We start from the raw sequence: 13,102 nt of genomic DNA on the forward strand, positions 1-13,102 counted from the left end.
GCCACACACAAAAATGAACTCAAAATGGATTAAAGATTTGAACATAAGACCTGAAACCGTAATACTTATAGAAGAAAACATAGGCAGTATGTTGACATTGGTCTTTGTGATGATTTTTTTTGCATCTGACACCAAAAGTAAAGGCAACAAAAGCAAAAATAAACTAGTGGGACTACATTAAACTAAAACCATCTGCATGGCAAAGGAGACCATCAACAAATGAAAAGACAGCCTAGGGAATGGGAGAAAATATTGGCAAACCACACGTGATAAGAAGTTAATATCCAAAATATCCAAGGAGCTAAAATGTACAAAAGACCTAAATAGACATTTCTCCAAAGAAGATACACAGATGGCCAAGAGGTACATGAAAAGATGCTCAACATCGCCAGTCATCAGGAAAACGCAAATCAAAACCACAAAGTGATACTACCTCACAGCCGTCAGAATGGCCATCGTCAGAAAGAGAAGAGGCATCAAGAGTTGGCGTGCTTGTAGAGAGAGGGGAAGCCTCGTGCACTGCTGGTGGGAGTGTAAATTGGTGCAGCCACTGCGGAAAACAGCATGGAGGCGCCTCAAGAAACTGCAAATGGAATTACTGTATGATGAGCAGTCTCACTTCTGGGAGTGTATCTGAAGGAAATCATCACCTTGAAGAGATTTCTGTACTTCTACATGCATTGCAGCACTATTCACGATTGCCAAGGTATGGAAATAACCTAAGTGTCCATCGATGGATGAATGGATAAAGAAAACATGGTACGTGTGTATGTATATATAGATCCTTCAAGAGGGAAAAGGCCGGCCACCCGGGGACACATAGTGCACACGTCACTGACAGAAGGCACATCCAGACCCTGTCAGATCACAGAGAAATGGGCAAGAGGCTCCGCGAACGTACAGCTCCCAGGTCTCGCCCTGGTCAGAGGAAGGGGCCCTGCCACGCTGCTCATCGCCATGGGCGAGGGGCAGCCCAGGGCTCAGGGTCGCCTATCTCTGCTGACTTCACGTAACTGGACAACCAGACCTACGTAGATAGTCTTTCCTTTTAACCCTTTTACACTTAGTGTGCACACGTTTAGGTTCCCCCCTTCCCGAGCTGTGGGCCGAAGCCCCACTCACGTTGAGGCACACGTGCACCTTCAGCTCCTGAGGCGCCAGGCGGTGTGGACAGAAGGGGGAGAACACGGTGCCAGGAGAAGCCCGGCCGCTGCCTCTGGGGCCAGAGGCAGAGAAGCTGCAAAACAAGAGGGGCCCCAGATAAGCGTCGGCTGAGTGACTGGCATGGCCCACGGTCTCTTACTGAAGGATTTTGAAAGCAGCCTTTGTTAATGAAAATCAGCAAGACCCTTCCTTTTCATCTCTGCTGATTCTGGAGTATTTAGTTGAAGTTGCCTAAAAAGAAAGCCCACTCTCCCCACTGCTGTCTGCAGGCTTTGCCCTTGCTCCGTGTCACTGGCCGGTCATGCCAGAGCCCCTCTGCCTGGTTGTGATGTCGGGGATGCCAGCATCCGCTGGGATTTCTGGACAGGCTTTGCTCCAGTCAGTGTCCTTTTCCATCAGACCTCGCGTGAACACCTGGGCTCTGGTGGCCCTCCCGATAGAAATCTGCTCTGTGTCATGGTGGGGCCCACACTAGTGCCCGTGGCGTGCCCCTCCCAGATTTCCAGAATGTGCTGGGCCCACTTGTAGCTTCTCCCTCTGTTCCATGTCCAGTGTCTTCTTCGTGCCACAGTCTGTCTTCATCCACTCCTCCACTGGGGTGGCTGGAGGCCGCCCAGGAAGGCCCCCCGTCCCCAGTCTCCTGTGCTACCGCAGTGTTCTGGCCTCCCTCCAGCCTCTGTTCCTTCTGTCGGCTCCCCTTGCTGGCCACCCCTTTGGAGGCAGGGCAGCGAGGTCTTGGGTCTGTGAACCAGGGTCTCCTGTGGCCGGTCTGGGGGGGGCGGTGCCCGGTGCCACGTGCATCTCAGCCCCCTCTGCTGGCGTCTCCTGGCCTCTTGCTAGCATCCCAGAGAGGCGGCGGGGCCCTTCCTGCACGCCAGCCTGCCCGTGGCCAGAGTGCCCGGCAAGACAGGTCTGCCTGGCCATCTGCCTTGGAGGAGCCCCTGCGAGGCACCTTGTGAGGCGAGTAGCTGGACACCCAGCGCAAGGTTCCTGGGTCAGGTGTTAGAGGGGATCCCCAGGCTGCCTTCTTGTGTATCCCGTGTGGCTGTAAGGACCCAGCACTGCAGAGCTTCTTGTGAGCCAGTGGGGTCTGAGGGCATGAAAGCAGCCACTTTGTAAAGGGGACCGTGGCATGTAGTGGGCACCATGGCAGCTCAGGACACTGCGACCCTGCCCCCTCTCGCTCGCTTACCCACACTGGGTAACTGGGGATTCTGGGGAGAGGGAAGTAAACCCTTAGCCCCATCAGAGCTGACGGACAGATGAGCAAGGCCCCGTGGGACAGCTGACCACTTCCTCTTGCGCTCCAAGCATCCTCTGGGCCCGCAGAGGGCCCATCCTCGCATATGGCCCATTCTCTGCCCACAGAGGTGATGGGAGAGAGGTGATGCCAGGCTCTCACAGTGGCCATAGGCAGGCCGGGAGCTTGGTCTAGGAGACATCTGACACAGACCTCTCTGTGTGCTAGCCAGGAAACGTCCCTTCTCAGAGCTCACAGCCTTTGCGTGGTCCCCACTCGCCTCCAAGGTCAGAGCTGGGCACTTACTTTACTTTGTGTCTCATTTTCTCTTCATTGGGTGAGAGGGAGAGAATAGGTGTGAGCCTTCACCCTTCTGAGGTGTAGACACACTGACGAAGGCTGCGTGCCAGTGTAACCCGTGTGAGGGTATCATAGTTTACCTGAGGTGGTTGTTTCCTGTGAGGTGGTCATAAACACCGTTGTGGGTCCATCTCTCTTTGCTACTTGTTTTTTTTTTTTTTTGCGGTACGCGGGCCTCTCACTGTTGTGGCCTCTCCCGTTGCGGAGCACAGGCTCCGGATGCGCAGGCCCAGCGGCCATGGCTCACGGGCCCAGCCGCTCCGCGGCATGTGGGATCTTCCCGGACCGGGGCACGAACCCGTGTCCCCTGCATCGGCAGGGGGACTCTCAACCACTGCGCCACCAGGGAAGCCTGCTACTTGTTTTGCAGGAAGCCCGTTGGGGGCCCTCCCTTGATGCTACATCTTGTCACACGCTTTCTGTTACCGGCTGCCTGCTGGGTGGCCCAGGCCCGGCCCTGGCTGGCGCTGTCTGTCCTTTATGGTCCTCCATTTGATGGGTGACGTGTCAGTCCACTCTCACCGTGTTTCTTCTTAGTGGGGCTGAGCCTGTTTTGATGTCTTTTATTACCTTTTATGAGCTTTCCTCTGTGAACTGCTCGGCACAGTCTCGGGATGCTGTTCAGGTGCGCGTGCTGTGCTCACTGCCGGGAAAGGGACTTTTTCTTCCCGTGCTTCCCGCGCAGAGGGACTTCCCTCCGGTGCCAGGAGCTGGTGCCACACTCAGATGTAGTAAGACCTTGGAAGCAGCTGGGCTTGGCGTCTTCTCTTTGCACAGCAGGGAGATTTCACTTTTCTACCCGCAGACACGCTTGCCGGGGCTCTTCTTTCTCTCACCGCGTCAGTTCCGTTCATTTGGAAAATGCTCCCTCCCATCGTGTGCCCGAGGCTCCCGTGCTCTCCTGGCCAGGCCCAGGGTGCCCAGGAGCCAGTCGGCCTCCGGCCCTAGCCCCACGCTCTGCGAGTGGGGACACGCTGGACTGGTGGGCAGCTGCCATTTCACAGACGGAAGGAGGCACAGAGTCGGGCAGCTGCCCCGTCCCGAGGCCGGGAAGTGACGGCCCCCCTCTCTACTCGGAGCCCACCGAGCCTGCTCTCGAGGCCTCTGGGCTGTGTCTAGGGGCCCCCAGGAGGAGGACCGACCCACCTCTCGGCCCTGCGCTCTCTCTCCAACACAGGCTCTGGGCCGGGGGTGGGGGGCGGTGGGGGGCACGTGGAGCACCTTGCCGGACTTGCTGGAGGAGAGAGGGGGGCTCCGCAGGTTGAAAGCGCCGCTTTTTCTCCCCGCGTGTGGCTCCTGCGTCCACCAGAGGGCGCGCCGGGCGCGCCGGAGGCCGCCAGCGGGGCCTGGGGCCCGGGGCGGGGCTTGCGGCCACTGGCCACCGGGAGAGAGGAGAGGCGCGAGCTGGAGCGCACGGGCACTGAGTGGTCCCTCCTACTGCCGGCCGCCCCTCACGTCCGCGCGGGCTGCTGGCTGCTGCCGGTCCGCTGGGTGGCCCGTATCATACGGCGGACCGGCAGCGGCCGGTGGGCTTGGCAGGAACCACCCGATCGCCTGGGAAGGTGGGAGCTGCGGGCGGACGCCGGGCCTGCACGTGATTCCCACTCCCACCTGCGCGGGGGCGGGGGGCGCCCCGCCTCATCCCCTCCGATGCTGGGCGACCTCAGTGTTTCAATCTCTGAGTGTCTGGAAGGTGAAACAGGTGTTTTGTTGTCTCAGGCGGTCCGCCGCTGGCCTGTTCATTTTACCCTGCTTCCCGCTCCCCCGCCCCATGCTGGGATTTTGTTTGAGGGATTCTAGACAGCCTGTGCCCACTCCGTCTGGTGGCACCCGTCAGGGTGACGGACCTCAGGGGAATGTGTCCATTGTGCCCGTGTTTGGCTCCTTGCTTAGCTCTGAGCTCTGGGGAGGCCCCGCTCTGGGCCCACCGCCGCTGTCTGGCTGTGTTTGAGCACCTTTCTAAGGGGCCGCCAAGAGGAGGGTCTGCATTTTGCTGCTCGCTGACCTTGAGTGAAGTGTTTACTTCTCAGGGTCCTCATGAAAACAGCAGCCCCACACGGAGCTTACTTTCTACTTGGCCATTCTGCCATGATGGCCTGAGGCCTGGGCCAGGGGCACTGCCTGTGGCCCCAGCAGAGGGGGTGGGGGCCTCTCTGAGACACACAGGCCTTCTCCAAGGGGTGTCAGAATCTCGAGAGAGGATAGGGTGTGGCTGGTGGCAGTGCGGTCCCACAAACGCGAGGTGCCGTGTGCACCGGGGCTCGCCGGGGGCCCCCCTTTTTGAGCAGGCCTCCCGTGTGCTGCGCCCTCCCTGTGCAGGCAGGAGCCTGGGTTAGCAGCCTTGGCCGGGCTCCGGATGGAGGGTCCGGTGGGCGACAGACATGTCCTTTGACCTTGACCTCTGGCACATCTCCACAGAGACAGTGGTGTCCGTTTGGAAGCCTTGGGCTGGGACTTGGGTTATATCCCATGGCCTTGGACAGGGTGCAACTCACCCTCAGTGTTGGGTCAAGGGGTTTTCTTTATTTTATTTTATTTTTTTAAAAGAGAAAGGTGAGTATATGATTCAATTTTTTAAAATTTTATTTATTTATTTATTTATTTTTGGCTGTGTTGGGTCTTCGTTTCTGTGCCTGGGCTTTCTCTAGTTGCGGTGAGCGGGGGCCACTCCTCACTGCGGTACGTGGGCCTCTCACTGTCGTGGTCTCTCCTGTTGTGGAACACAAGCTCCAGACGCACAGGCTCAGTAGTTGTGGCTCACAGGCCCAGTTGCTCCGCGGCATGTGGGATCCTCCCAGACCAAGGCTCGATCCCGTGTCCCCTGCATTGGCAGGCAGACTCTCAACCACTGCGCCACCAGGGAAGCCCCCGAGGGGTTTTCTGACTCCCTGGCATCGGAAGGTGGGGGATGAAGGGAGGGGTTATCCTGAGGTGCTGCCTGGGGTGGGGGGTTGGGCAGGGGCTGAGCTGTGCCGGGAGACTGTCTAGATGAGGCCAGCCAGCCTCGCAGGCAGGGCAGGGCCTGCCTCTGTGAATCTGCCTTAGCTGGGTGGGAAGCCCTGCCCACAGACGGGCACAGGAGGTGTGGGCATCAATTGGTAGCTGAGTGTGGGGGCCGTCAGGAAGGAGAGAGCCCAGGGGGCCCTTGACGGAAGGGGAGGCGGGGGCCACCTGCCAGTATCCTGTGTGGCGCTTGGCCCTGATGCCTGAGTAGGCTGGGCTGGACTTGTGTGTGGAACCTACCCCCTGCCCAGGCCCACTGGAATGAGAGCTGAGGGTTCTGGAAAGGCAGAGACCCACGGGAACAGAGGTGGGAGAAAACAGACAGAGGAGGAAGTTGGAAAGCTGGTGAGCAAGTGGACGCAGGCTTGAGGAAGCTGGAACCTGAGCGAGCTGGGAAGTTTCTCCTGAGGAGCCTCAGGATGGCTTCCGGATCTGTGGGACCTCGGAGCCTCCGAAGGAGCCGGTTGCAGGTCTGGAGGTGCGCAGGAGAAGCAGCTCGACACCCTGCTCCCTCCCACCTACCTTGAATCTGAGGGTTACTGTCCGGAGAGCACGAGTCCAGCACTGCACCAGGGCCGCCAGCGTGCAGGTGAAGCCTTGAGGACATCCCGCAACCACAGTGATGAGCTTCCCCAGCCCAGTCTTGGACCCCAAGACCTGGCAACCGCAGTCCACTCTCCAGGTAGAAGAGTGCCTGGAGTCTGACCCGCCCAAGAGAAAAGACCTGCAGACGCTGACAGTGGGGAGCCGACGGACAGCACCCGTGCTACCTGCTATAGGGAGGCACACGGTCCCCCAGTGACATGCCCTGAGTGCCGCCCGCGCACTTCAGTGCCACCTTTAAGTATGAGTGGGTGGCCAGGGCCACCAGGTGTTTTGTGGAACGTGTGAACAGGAACGGCAAAGACCAAAACCTAAAGAAAAAGAGGGAGCAGACTCTGAACAACCAAGTAAAATGGGGCTGTCGTTAGTTTCCTCAGAGACTTACAGACCATGGAGAACCCCGGCAGGTAAGAACTGACTGGTACAAAGAAGGAACATCCAGAGAATTAAAAAGAACGCTTGCAGGTTAGAGGTGCGATAGCAAATTAAAAACCTGGTAAAGGGATAGGAGATAAAATTTGGGTGTATTTCCCAGCAAGTAGAACAAAAAGTCAGGTATGGACACCGGGAGTGCAAGAGTAAAGACATTAGAGCATCAGTGCAGGGGGCTCTGCGGCCACAAGGGAATTCCAGAAAGAGCAGGAAACAGAAAGAGGGAATTTTAAGCAACTCAAAAATTTTCCAGAATCACAGGAAGTGAGTTCACCCCATGCCCCACACAGTGAATGCTCCCTGTTCCCACAGCAGGGGACACGGTTGTGACATTTCAGAGCACAAGGGATAAAGAAAGGATTTCAGAAGAGAGGAACAGAGAGGAACAAAACAAAACAAACCAGGAATCCGAACAAAATTCCAACCCGGAAACTAAAAAATAATCTTCAAGAGACTGTCAGAAAAGGACTTGCAACATGGACTTAATTTCACATCAGCCAAACGGTTAATCCTGCGTGAGGATAGAATAAAACTTGCATGTAAATTCTGAAAAAAATAGTGCATCTCATCAGCCCCCTTTCAGGAAACTTCTGAGGAGACCCAGTGCCGAAGGGAGAGGAAGGGGGTCTTCGGCCTTGGGAGGGACAGCAGCCCTGCAGAGGGCTGGGGAGCTACCTGGTCAGAGCTGGTCACCTCCAGGGGTGCAGCGAGGGGCTGCAGCTGAAGAGCCCCGGCTGAGACTTTCATTCCAGGCTCCCTGTCAGGAACCCACTCAGAAAATACTGAGGGTGGTTCAGGTTACTTCCGAGGCGTTGGATCCAATCCTATGTCTTGTTTGGGGCCTGTCCTTATACAGATCTCCCTCAACTTACCATGGGAACTACATCCTGACAAACCCATCCTAAGTTGAAAATATTGAAAGTTGAAAATGCATTCAATACACCTGACCTCCTCGCCTACCTTAAATGTGCTCAGAACACACAAATTAGCTTACAGTTGGGCCAGATCATCTCACACAAAGCCTGTCGTATAATAAAGTGTTGAATGTCTCGTGTAATCGATTGAATATTGTACTGAAAGTGAAAAACAGATGGTTGTGTAGGTCCAGAATGGTTGTGGGTCAGGTTCACCCTTGTGATTGTGGGCTGACTGGGGGCTGCACTGCTGCCCGGTCTCACTGCTGGGAAAAGGTCAAAATGCCAAATTCCAAGTACAGTTTCTACTGAACGTGATTTCCCTTTGCACTGTCATCAAGTCAAAAAAATCACAACTCGAACCATAAGTCAGGGATGTCTGTATTCTTAATTTTCCCAATTAATAATCCCTGGCTTCAGTTTTTAGACACGCCACATTAAACCTAACTCCGTGTGGTCGGCGTGCCGTGCCTGGGGTGGCTGTCAGCTCGCAGACACGCGTGTCCACGTTGCTCCCCCAGCATCTTTCCGTCCTTCCTCATCCTACGTGCAGTGCTTACTTTTTAAAGACATTTTTTGGGAAAAGGCATGACCAGTGGAGGGAAGCTCACCCATAATCCTGTATTTCATCATGAAGTGAGTTCTGATGACGTCGGTCACCTGGACCCTGGGCGCAGGCAACCACCTTTGTGAACACCTTTGTGTTCACCTGGCAGGCGCAGGTCACAGGCTGGACATCCTCTAGGCCTGTCTTGGTAGCGATCAGCCCCGCTCTTGTCTCCGAAGTTACGGGATTGCATTGGAAAAGCGTGTGTGTGTGCGCGCGTGTGTGCGCGCACGCGCGTGCGTGTGTGAGTAATATGAGTGGTGTTGAGGTGTAATTTACGTTCCACGGCGTCCTCCGAGTTGAAGTGCGCCCCTCGATGAGGATGGATTCTCGTGGGCAATGGCGTTCCCTTCGAGGCACTGCCTCCCCGTGCCCTCCTGCCGCTCCTCTGCTTTCTGGACCGGTTCTGCCTCTGCTCTGTGGTCACCGGCAGCCATGCGGCAGCTCCTTCTCTCGATTGCAGGGCAGACTCTGTTGTGTGGCAGCGCCAACTTGCAGTGGTGGGCGCTGCCGTCTGCACCCCTGTCCCGCGAGCGCCTCTTCCCTGCGGCTCCTCTGGCCTGAGCGCTGCCCTCCTGCCAGCCGGGCCTCCCCTGGAGGAATCTGAGGTCTGGGCTGCAGCATATCTCGCTCTGGCTTTCCTCTGACTTTCTGACACTCCCACGTCGGATGCCTTCCCTCTAATTTAGAGAAGAAAACAGATCTCCAGTCGGAGGCGAATATGCCATGGGGACTGCTTGACTGCTGGCCGCCCTTTGACCTTGGTGAGCCGGGTGTCCAGAGGAAGAGTCTCCTCCTTCTCCTGTGTGACCGACTGCGTCCCCTTGTTTCTCCCATATAAAACCCCCAGGTCCAGGCCCTCACCAGGCCTGATGGCCGCAGTGGGAAGTGGACAACGCAGGACACCAGCCCGGCAGGGTGGCTGGAGCTCTTTGATGATCGTTGACCCTCACGGCCTTCTGAGTGCCGTGACCCAGGCGCGGCCAGGTTTGTAAGCGTGCCGTGAAGCTGCTCAGCTGCTCAGCGCATCTTATGCTCATGTGGGGCGTGTGGACGTCTTCAGGTCTGCAGCTCTGACAGTCGCCGCGAGTTCTCCCCGGACCCCTGACGGGTGGCGTTCCTGGCGGTGGTGAGGGGACAGCCTGGGGCCCGCGGGTGGGGGGCTGTGGGCAGGAACTCATTCTCCGCCTCCACTGGGCTCCTAGCCTGACCTCTCTTGGGGTCCTTCCCTCTCTGGAAACTTCCTACAGCCCTTCCATGTGCAGTGGACCTCTTCCATCTCTCTCTGACGTTTTTCTCAGGAAAGGCTGTTTCTTGATTGGATTTTAGTGTTTTGGGTGGGGGAGATTCCCAGTGTTGGTGCCGGAGTGCCTGCGGGGACAGGCCTGTGCGGGGACAGGCGCAGGCGTCTCCCTTCTGCGTGCACTCTGAGCCTCCTTCCTGTGGACTGAGCCTGGGCTAAATCTTGCCTCCGAGCCTTTTATACCAGCGGGGAGGGCGGGGCGACTTGGCAGGACCCACATCACCCTTTATCACCCTTTACTTAGGCGGCCTGGGCTCCGTGCCAGCTTGGCTTGTGAAGACTGGGCGGGGGGGGGGGGCAACAGTGTCCCAGTCCCTGGCCATGAGCTGGCCTCTCTCTGGGCGTGGAGCGCACTGGGGAGCGTTGCTCCTGGTGCCCCCAGGCCCTCGCTGGTCACCACCTGGCTCTGCGTCTGCTCGTCTGGCAGCCAGCGCTGCAGGGGTCAGACGTGGCTACTGTGCAGTCTGGGCGCCCCTGTGGTCGGTGGTGGCCAGGGGCCCAGCAGACCGACTAGGCTCCACCAGCCACTCCCACTGGGTGGCATTTGGCTGGACTTGAACCTGAAATGCCACCATGACGTGTGGGGCATTTCTCTGCCTTGTAACTTTGTGCTGCTCTCTGGCCCTGAGCCCTGCAGGGGTGCAGCCTGCCTCCCCCCTTCCCTTTCCAGGCGCTCTTCCTGCCTGGCCTCCGCCCTGCTCCAGCATCTGGGCGTTTCCACGCTCACCCTGGCAGCCGGGCTCCAGGCCGGCGCTTGACCTCCACCCTGACCCCACAGGGTGCTGTGCAGGGGTGTTGGACAGGTGTGTGAGGGATGTAGGGTTAGCCCTGGAGGGCGATGGGCCGGAGCCCGGCCCCGTCCTCCCCCAGCGCCAGCAGACCTAGCCGCACTCAGGCTGGGAAGGGGCGAGCCCAGCAGGGGCTTTCTCACACCGGAGGGGAGAAGGTACAGCAGCCCTTTCTCCTCTCTGGTATGAGGCGTGGTGGCAGTTTCCTGGGAGCGGTGGTGGTTTCGGGGCTTCTAACTGCAGCCGCTTCCTCTGCCGAGCAGGGCTGAGAGGGAGGCGCGGATCCGGCCCTTGCAAGTCGGACTCACCCACCTGCCTCCTAAGCAGCTGCCTGGGCTGTTCGTGACGAGCCGCTGAGGGCCCTGCGCTCTGCCGGGGCAGCTGAGCTTTAGCCAGGCATAGAAATAAGCTTCCTTCCCTTCCAGAGGTGCCTGTCCCCTCGGGGGAGGGGGTTGGTGTTAAGAGCAGAGGGTCTGGAGCAGGTGGCCTGCGTCAGATCTGGACTTTGCCTCGGCTGTGCCTCCGTTTCCTCCACTGCAGGATGGGGACGTCAGGGTTCAAGTGAGTGAACACTGGGAAGTCATCGGAGCCCTCGGGGAGGCCACAGGAATGGAGTTGGGGCACCGAGGCCCAGGAGTTGGGATTCCGGGAGGTCATTTCCTGTCTGTCGTTGCTGGTGCACGTGCACGGGGCTCCCGGGCTAGCGCGGTCTCGGGAAGCAGAGCGAGGCTCTTGCCACCCGCCTCGGGATGTAGCAGGTCCACTCGCAAGCAGGGGGAGGTGAGGAGATGGCCTCAGCCCGCTGTGGGAGGGGCTTCTCCTTCCTCCTCTGTCCCCTGGGTGGTGTGGGATGAAGACCTCTGTTCCTGCACCAGAGGGTGTCGCTGCAGAAACCCTTCCACTCCTGCCTCTCCCACCACTGCCGCGTGTGTCCTGAGTGCGCTTCCGTTGGTCCCAAGCTGGTTTCTTGGAGTGGAACTCTAGTTTTCCCCTCTGAGATCCAGCGTGGTTACCCCATGGAGTGGTGACCCCGCGGAGTGGCGACGCCATGGGGTAGCATTGGCTGCGACATTGGCAAGACGTCCCAGCACTTCTGACTGAAGTCACAGAAGCACCTTTTACAGTCACTCCCCGGGACCTTTCCACTCATGAGAACAGTGACTTTACCCCAGCAGTTTTCCCATACTCCAGGGCACGAGCTGGCTAGGCTCTTTGGGGCATCTGGATGTGGCCCCAGCGTGGGTGGGTGGCAGTGGGGGATGGGCTCAGGAGCCTGCGGGGGGAGGGGCGGACGCTGTCTGCAGGCCGGTGCGCTCCAGGTGCTGAGGAGAGAGACAGGGCAGGCCCGTGAGAAGATAGCCTCTGTGTGGCCGTTCCAGTCCCCTAAAACCTTTGCCTACTTTTTCATTTTTGAAAACGTAGACGAAGCTATTTGTTACCACGAAATGGATCAGTCCTACAAAAAGGAGTTGAGAAAGTGGTAGTCAGCCCGGTAAGTGCCGTCCAGTGTAGAAATAAGACATCCCAGCACGGTTGTCTGCTTTTTCTTTCCTGTGTTTCTGAAGTGAATCACTCATTGCAACATAACACATGCAGAGAAAGCACAACTCCGAGTGCACGCGTGTGCGCGGGTTTCAGGTGAGCGCACCACGCCCTGCCCATGTCACAGAACCGGCAAGGAGGCAGCACGCAGAGGCCCTGCGACCCTCCTGTCCTCGCCTGACATCTGGCACCTGGTTGCCCTTGGGTGTTCTGTGAATGGAATCCCGTGCCAGTGGCCCTGGGGCGGTGGCTTCTTTCGCTCTCCGCAGGCCTGCGGGACTCGCTGCTGGTGCGCCAGCAGGAGTTCTGCTCTCTTGTTGGTGTGTTTGCCTCTGGTCAGCTTTTACGGAGGTGTAGTTTACGTTCCACTGAATCTAGAATGTAAGCTTTGTTGAATTTCAACAGAGGTGCGTAGCCTCTGACCACCCACAGGGACAGTATAGAACATTGGACGTCCCCTCAACACCCCCTTGGGCCTTGGCAACCACTGACCTGCCTCCTGCCTTCTGTTCTGGCTAAAATCCATCTAGAGGGATCCCCGAGTGTCTGGTGTGTGGGGTCTGCCCCTTCTGAGCCTGCTGCTTTGAGGCTCACCCAGGTGCTGTGTGTAGCTGCACTTCCTTCCTTTTGTGGCTGAGAATTGGGCTTTTTCACAAATAAGACCGTTGGCTCAGCCGGAGGCCATTTCCGCTGTTCCCCACGTGTTCGCAGATATGAATCGCGCTGCTGTGGGCACTGACGGTGTCTTCGTGTGCCCGACGCCTTCGTCCTTGCTGCAGAAAGGAGAAGAGTTGCTGGGTGGCTGGGGAAGGGCGTGTGTGGCTCTGGAAGACTTTCGCCCTGTCCTCTCCACCCCCTCCAGCGGCTCTGGTTTCTGCACGTCCCGCTCAGCCCTTGTTAGCCTCCGTGGTCGGACTTCGGCCATCCTGGTGGGTGTGGGGTGTAGCTTCTCTGGGGAAATGTCTATTACAGTCTCTTGTCCATTTTTCAGTTGTTGCATTTTGAGAGCGCTTTGTCTGTTGGGGACAGAAGTCCTGTATCAGTATGTGATTTGCAGACCTCCTCTCCCAGGCTGTGGCTTGTCTTTCCATTTTCTTACTAGTGTCTCTTGGGGTACAAACATTGTTACTGTTGATGCTGTCCAGC

At 57.8% G+C, this 13,102-nt stretch overlaps 1 protein-coding gene across 3 annotated transcripts in view; it reads left to right on the forward strand.

The window, feature by feature from the left end:
• Positions 1-13,102, forward strand: part of MOB2 (MOB kinase activator 2) — a 50,231-nt gene that overhangs the window by 14,179 nt on the left and 22,950 nt on the right. The window contains exon 1 of one of the 3 annotated variants that reach the window (XM_027090425.1): positions 9,292-9,310. The exons of the other annotated variants lie outside the window; for them this stretch is intronic. The gene's annotated coding sequence lies outside the window, so the exon portion shown is untranslated. Of the gene's footprint in view, positions 1-9,291; positions 9,311-13,102 lie in introns of those variants that run through there. 3 annotated transcript variants of the gene reach the window in all.

This window comes from Aethalodelphis obliquidens, unplaced genomic scaffold (assembly GCF_003676395.1).
Source record: "Aethalodelphis obliquidens isolate GAN/ISIS:26980383/991018 unplaced genomic scaffold, ASM367639v1 scaffold69, whole genome shotgun sequence".
Taxonomy (NCBI): domain Eukaryota; kingdom Metazoa; phylum Chordata; class Mammalia; order Artiodactyla; family Delphinidae; genus Aethalodelphis; species Aethalodelphis obliquidens.